At 41.3% G+C, this 7,269-nt stretch overlaps 1 non-coding gene across 1 annotated transcript; it reads left to right on the forward strand.

The window, feature by feature from the left end:
* The first annotated feature begins 1,136 nt into the window (after window positions 1-1,136).
* On the forward strand, window positions 1,137-1,243 carry LOC141650198 (small nucleolar RNA R71). The gene has a single exon (XR_012546246.1). It is a non-coding gene; the product is annotated as a small nucleolar RNA R71 (small nucleolar RNA).
* Window positions 1,244-7,269: the final 6,026 nt, after the last annotated feature.

Raw genomic sequence — 7,269 nt, forward strand, 5'->3', positions numbered from 1 at the left:
GTGAACCATTAATCGACATAGGGTCGTATCTCGGAACCGGGTTTGACCCATCAGCATTTGGGTCTTGCCCCAATATTTTCGGAGCAGTCGTACCCCGAAACAAGTGGTCCCTCAGGTTATCGGGCATTGAAGGACGAAATTGTGCATTATTAGCAGCGGCCTCAGTCGATGGACCATGTTGCTCAGTCGATCGACTGAGTTCTACAGTTCCAGAAGCTGTTTCTCTGCGTGCTTCAGTCGATCGACCGGGTGTATCAGTCGATCGACTGATATACCTGGTAGGCGCCTTTTTCTTGCTACTGTTTACCACGGCTTTGTTTTGACTCGGTTTCGCCTTACTTTTTTCAGGGACATCCTCAACCATAGCAGGCCCCTCCAGAGTGGACCCACTCCTCAAAGTAATGGCATTAAGGGTCTCTTTTTGGTCCGTCTGCGTCGGTAAATGTCCTGGAGCTCGAGTTGTATTCTTACTAGCCAATTGGGCAATTTGACTCTCCAACATCTTCATCCCGGCCTCTCTAGCTTGAGACTCCTTTAGCAACAAATTCTTCAACTCAGCAAGATCGGAATTTTGGGACTGCTGCTGCTGCTGTGGGACATACGGAGGCTTTTGGTACTGTTGTTGCTTATGAGGGGGCACATAATTTTGCTGCTGCTGTGGAGGTTGAGTCGGATTCAAGACATTCTGGCTGCTCCACCTCAAGTTTGGATGGACATTTGGCTCATAATAAGTGTTTGTCTGCATATAATGTTGAAAGGCAGCACAAGACTCAAAGGGACTAGGACAATTGTCTGAAATATGTCCCTAAGCTCCACATCTTTTACAGACGAAAGGACCGTCTGAAACAGCATTTACATGGTAAATCCCTCCTTTTGAAGCTCCTCCCAACTCGTACTTATCAAATCTCGCCGTGATAGCTTCTAATGCAGCCACAGAAGGAGATTCAGCACTTCTCCTTTGATTTCCCCTGGAATTCCCATACTCAGCTTTGTGGGTGGCCAAATCATCAATAATTTTCCACCCCTTAGTCTCTCCCATATTCTCCTGGAATCTGCCACTAGCTGCAGCATCCAAGATAGCCCTCTGATCGTCATAGAGCCCATTGTAAAACTGATTACATAGACTCCATTTTTTAAACCCATGGTGCGGAATGGTGCGCACCAGCTTCTTGAAACGGACCCATGCTTCATGAAAGTTCTCATCAGACCCCTGTTTAAAGCTCGTGATCTGAGCTCTAATGGCATTGGTCTTCGAGGCAGAAAAATACTTCTTGTAAAACGCCAAGGCCAATGAATTCCAGTCCGTTATCTCATTAGCAGCTCGATCCAGGTCGCTATACCACTCCGTTGCAGCATCACGAAGAGAGAATATAAACATGGTCTCCTTCACCTGGTCTTGGGTCACACCGGTTGGTGGGGGTATGGAACAGCAATAATCAATAAATGTCTCCATGTGCTTTGTTTGCATCTTCATTCGCACTCCCCAAATCTGGTTTCTCTCAACCAAGTTGATATAAGATGGCTTCGGCTCGAATTTTCTGTCCGTCCTCGGTAATGCAAATCCCTTGTAGAGATTGCAAACTGTCGGCTTTCAGAGGATGGCAATAGTTGCTTCTTCAGCCATTTCTAGAAAGTCTAGAGAAGTGACTGTCTCAGCTGATGAAGTAGAAACTGGAGACGAAGGTGGATCCTCCTCAAATAGAGCGTTCTCGTAGTAACTAGACAGAGTACTCAGCTCTTCCTCTATCGGCAATATCCTTGATGATCGTCTCAACTCGCGCAAAGTCTTCTCAATCTCAGGATTGAACGGTACTAATTCACCACCCTGTGACCTGCGCATAAGAAGAAACTACAAAAAGAATATGAGAATAGTTTAAGGAACGAATGTCCCTTAAACTAAGAAACGGACTAAAATAAAACAACTAAAAATTAGAACAATTGCCTCCGGCAACGACGCCAAAATTTGATACCCGTCGTTGTGAGTACCAAAAATAAAATTTATAATCCAACTACAACTATAGACAGTGGTAGCAGGATCGAACCACAGGGAGGCGAATGTAATCAATAATTGTCTATTTCTAGTCTTAAGGTAATGTGGACATGGGCCACGGGGGCGCTTGGGAACAAGCGTTTGCATTTGTGGAGTCGCCACCAATTTATTGTGGAAAATTGGAAACCGTTCGAATACTTCGTGTCATGTCAAGACACAAAGTAGTGACATAGACACCAAGAACTCGTTACCCTTAGCATTCTATGTCTAGAATGACTCTCGTGGATGCCAATGAACACGGATGTTCACAGAGATCTGGAGTAAGGGGTGAGGGTACGTATTAGGAAGCTCTTTTGATCGAACACCTAATCCCGCCCGCCTCGATAGCGGCCTCTACTAAAGATTAGAGAAATCATCTATACTCGATATATTGTCGATTATATGCATGCAATGCAACATCCAATAAATTGATCCTAGCATGTGAGAATTAATACTAAGTCGGTGAACACGTAATTTAACATACAATTGGGTCGAAGTGAATGTTAGATTAATTACATGTGAATGCCAAGTAAATAAATCATACATAATAAATACGAATACGAAATAAAGAAATAAATTATAATTGATAAACTTGAATTTACGTCATAAACATGCCCAAACGAGTTTTAGAAATAAAATAAAAGAATAAATGAAAATTAGAAAATTGGAAAAAATAAGGAAATTGGAAATTGATTTAAATTTGGAAAATAAGGAAAATTTGAAGAAAAGGAAAATTTGGAAAATAAGGAAAATATGGAAAATATGGAAAATAAGGAAAATTCGGAAATTTGGAAAATAAGGAAAATATGGAAAATATGGTGATAATAAGAATAATGGTTAATTAAAATCCTAATTAGAAACTCTACGTCAAAACGAGAAGAGTTCAGAGGCAGAAACCACCTCAGAACAGGCGCAGCATCTGCTGCGTCCTCTGGAAGACGCGCAACACTTCCTGTGTCTGTTCTTGAGTTGGGTTCTGACTGTGAAAGTCAGACTCGCGGTTTTTTAATGTTCGTTGGTTAATTTACATTGATTTATTGATTGGTAACTCGAGTAGAAGTGATTAATTGATTTACATGCATCTGGGATCGTCATGAAGTGAAAGAAAACAATTTAAAACGAATTATTATAAGTTAGATATTATTTACAATGTTGGAATTGATTTATTTACAAACTTGAAGTTAATGGTGGAAACAATAGATTACGAATTGATGAAGAAAACAGATTTAAAACATGTATCAAAGACGAAATCAAGGGACTTGATATGAACGAATCGAGTCTCTAAAATCCGAGTTTGAATTTGTGACGAAAACCCACAAATATTAATTATAAGGGATTTAAGTCGAAAATTATTGAAATGGATTCATAAAAACTAATTTGAAAATTATTAGTTGAAATGAGGGAAAGAATGAAGAAAGAAAAATAAAAGAAGAAAGGAACAAAAACCCGAGGAAGAAGAAGAAGTGCATCAACTGAAAGCAGCCCCTGGAAGAGGCGGCGCGCAGAGATCTCGCGCCCTTTCCAGAAGGCGCATCAGTTGATGTGATTCTTCCCCACGTCAGATCTGTGTTACTTCCGTTAAAAGGGTTTTAAAAGACGGTTTCGAGCATGCTTATGACATAAATTCTTACATTAATTATAATACAGAAAATAAATACATTAAATAAAATACATTAAATAAAATTGAGATTTTACACCCTCAGACTTACATGTTAGCGTCGCGAGATTTAACTAAATCGGTTTTAGTGGTAACTCGACTCGATCTATAATGCAAATATGAAAGTGCCCATGAAAAAGGATTTAAAAGCAAATTGAATTGATTAAATGATTATGGTGTAGTGGAGTTGGTCAAATTGGTCGGTCATGCAAAACGAGGCTGGTACTCGGAAGGATCCGAGTTTATGTGGTCGAAAGTTCAAGCACGTAGACGCCAAAAAGTAAGAACGTGGTCTACAATGCAAAGGAAGAAGAGAAGGGCGGACACTCGCGTGAGAAATATGTGAGACCGAAGGTCTCTATTTATACTAATCACGGAATTAGAGTTTAGGAAAGGAGAGAAAGATCCGGAAACAACCGACTTAGGTTAAACACGGAAACTTAGACAAAATGAAAGCCTTAAGGAAAAGGCGCAGCAGGTGCTGCGTCCCTTGGAAGAGGCGCAGCACTTGCTGCGTCCTTTCCTCAACGGGTTCCTCCTGCGTAAGAAAGCGCGTTTGACAGCCTGTCGTATTTTAGGCATAACTTTCTCTAAAAGACTCGGAATAAGGTGATTTCGGTGGCGTTGGAAAGCTAAGAAAGAGATCTAGAACTTTATATGAAATAGGCCTAACCCAAAAAAGTCGTTATCACCTCGTAAAACGGGCCTAAAGTCCGGGTTGTGATTTTAACTAAATGAAATGCACATTTTGTAATGTAAACTTTTAGTTTAGCCTAATGAAGTGACATGAGACTCAAAATGAGATATAATCTCAACATTTTATGACATCCTAACCTTAGGTAGACAAGCACATTGCTTTGACTCGGGATTTGGCGGTTTTGGGAAATGAAGACAGTTTTTGACCCATACTCAAAATGAACTCTAATTACTGCCAAAACGACCGTAATGACACCTAGATGACAACCATGAGGTAGACACAAGTGTTTGAGTTACCTTTTATTAACCGATTTACGAAACGTCATAAAATCGCGACATATGCTAGACATGCGGCCCAATCATCACTGGGTGTTTGGCGGGAGGTGCAGAAATGAGGTATCTACAGAGCCCCCACTTTGACTGAGGCTTGGACAAGGCGAAAGTCAAAGTATAGCCCTCAAGACAATCGAAGATTACAACCTGACGACTATGGCGACGCGAGGCAGTTCAAGGGGTCTGAACCAAGGACCTGTCGTCGGGAACATTTTAGAGTCTGTTGACTATCGGGGAGGGTCGTTTAAAGTCCATTAGACTACGTAAGGAAGCTCGCCAGCCATAAGAAGAGACCATACCTGAGACTTCTTTCTCGAGATGCTTCCGGAGTTGCGTAGGAGCTAAGAGTAAGCATAGGAGCTAAGGTTAAGACCTAAAGGATATGTAAGGATTGTGCTAGGGTGTTGGACCCTAAAGAAAAACATCGATGAGAAGGAGGTCAAATATGAGTTCAACTTAAAAGGGTAACCAAGGTTTGAGTGTAGGAACTCTAAGGAAAGGTGATCCTAAAGGAATATGATCCTAAAAGGAAAAGGTGATCCTAAAGGAATATGAACCTAAAAGGAAAAGGTGATCCTAAAGAAATATGATCCTAAAAGGAAAAGGTGATCCTAAAGGAATATGATCCTAAAGGGTAAGGTGATCCTAAAGGAATATGATCCTAAAGGGTATAAGGTGATCCTAAAGGAATATGATCCTAAAGGGTATAAGTATATGAAATTTAGGGAGTTTGGGAACCTAAAGAGCTAGGTGTATGAACATGGGTATATGAACCTAAAAGGACGGCTGGTATGGGAACTTAAAGGCTTATGAACCTAAGAGGAATTGGGATCCTAGGGTTAAGTTTAGGAACTACTGGGTTACTAATTCTTGTTTTAAACGCGTGCGTTTAAGCTTTATGAGGTATGAGAACTCCAAAAGGATTTATGGGTTTATGAACCTAAGGACGTTCGTATGGGAGCTTAAAGGCTTATGAACCTAAAGGAAGCCATTTTGGGATCTAAGAATCTAGGGGGTAAGAATCCTACTTTGGGTTTACGAACCTAAGGAAGGAGGCTCTGTTTTGGGAACTTCTGGAGAATGACACCTTTGCCGAACTCTATGAGGAAACAAAAATGTCAAGGGTAGCAGGACGTAAGCGGGAACTGCTGGGAGAAATCTGCTTGGGTCGTCTTCAAACAAACTTCGATAAGTCTTGGGGTTGATGTTGATCTCCACGTATTGAGAGGGATGATTGTCTGTCTGTGTACTCTCGTTGGGGAACATAATCGGGAACTGATCTCCATATCTCGAGAGGGGATATCTGTCCGTGTACTCTCGCTGGGGGAACAGAATAGAGGTGTGTCGAAACACCTGTCAAAGAATATTCGCTCGTTGTGGCAAGCGAGGTCTTGATAAAGTACTGCTTCTGATACTTACCTGCATGGTTAGTAGCCGCAGAAGAATGCAATCTAATATATGCACGTAAGCGATTATTACATGGACCTCGAATGAGGAAACACATAGGTTTTGCAAAAGTCGTTTCTTTATAAAAGTTGTTTAAAACTTGTTCAAAGAAGTTTGTCGTTTGTAATGCGTTATGTATATTCAATGGGCTTTAGACATAGGACTTGACATGACACAGATCTACTAGGATGCGACGCGAAATGTAGACTTAGGTTTGACTGACGCGACACTAACTTAGATTTGACACGACACAGGGATGACTTTGACAGACTTTGTTTAAGTATGCGCAACCCCTAGCCAAGTGTGGGTGACAATGCATATCAGTTCCAAAGGTAGAAGAATTGCAAGAATGGTGAAGGCATATAAAGGCAAGGCATGAGCCATGGATCATCTGTCTACTAGGACTTCTTTCACCACTGTTTGCTGTTAAAGAGACCCCTCTTGAGGCACGATGACTTGGAGAATTGATCTAAGATCTTTGTCATTGTCCTGACCGAATACTAGCTAGACTTAGAGGAATAAAGGAAGGGTGACATCTTGGAATAGATGCCCCCAGGATGAGAAGATAACTCTGGACTTTGGTAAAAAGAGGCTGGGCGACAGTAAAGAGCCCCCAGTATAAAGGTGTTGGTTGTGGAAGGGATGTTAATTGAGGTTGGAAGGTTGAAATAGAGGTTGAAAGTTGATGGTTGAGGTGGTTGAAAGTTGATGGTTGAGGTGGTTGATAATTGAGGTGGTTGATGGGATGGTTGTGTCCTTGAGGACTGCCTACGTATTCACGCGAGATGAAATCAAACCAGATCGTAGTTCTGAGGTTTGGCTTTGAGAATTGAGGTTTAATTTTGTTTGGGTGTTGTGGTTATATCCTTCTTGTGTAAGAAAGGACTGCCTACGTATCCACCTAAAGAGGTGAAATCAAACCATGCTCGTAGTTCAAATGTGTGCCTAAGCTATGTTGTTAGGGTCTTAAAGTGCATAGGTCACAAGGGCAATATTCCTTTGGTGACACGAGGAATTGATTTGAGATAACTCCCTCTGATCATAGACCAAAGAGGTATAATTAGGTTTGTAAAAATTTCCTTGTCGCGTGAGCACACTCAAAGGTGGA

The sequence above is a fragment of the Silene latifolia genome, chromosome 3 (assembly GCF_048544455.1).
Source record: "Silene latifolia isolate original U9 population chromosome 3, ASM4854445v1, whole genome shotgun sequence".
NCBI classification, from domain to species: Eukaryota; Viridiplantae; Streptophyta; class Magnoliopsida; order Caryophyllales; family Caryophyllaceae; genus Silene; species Silene latifolia.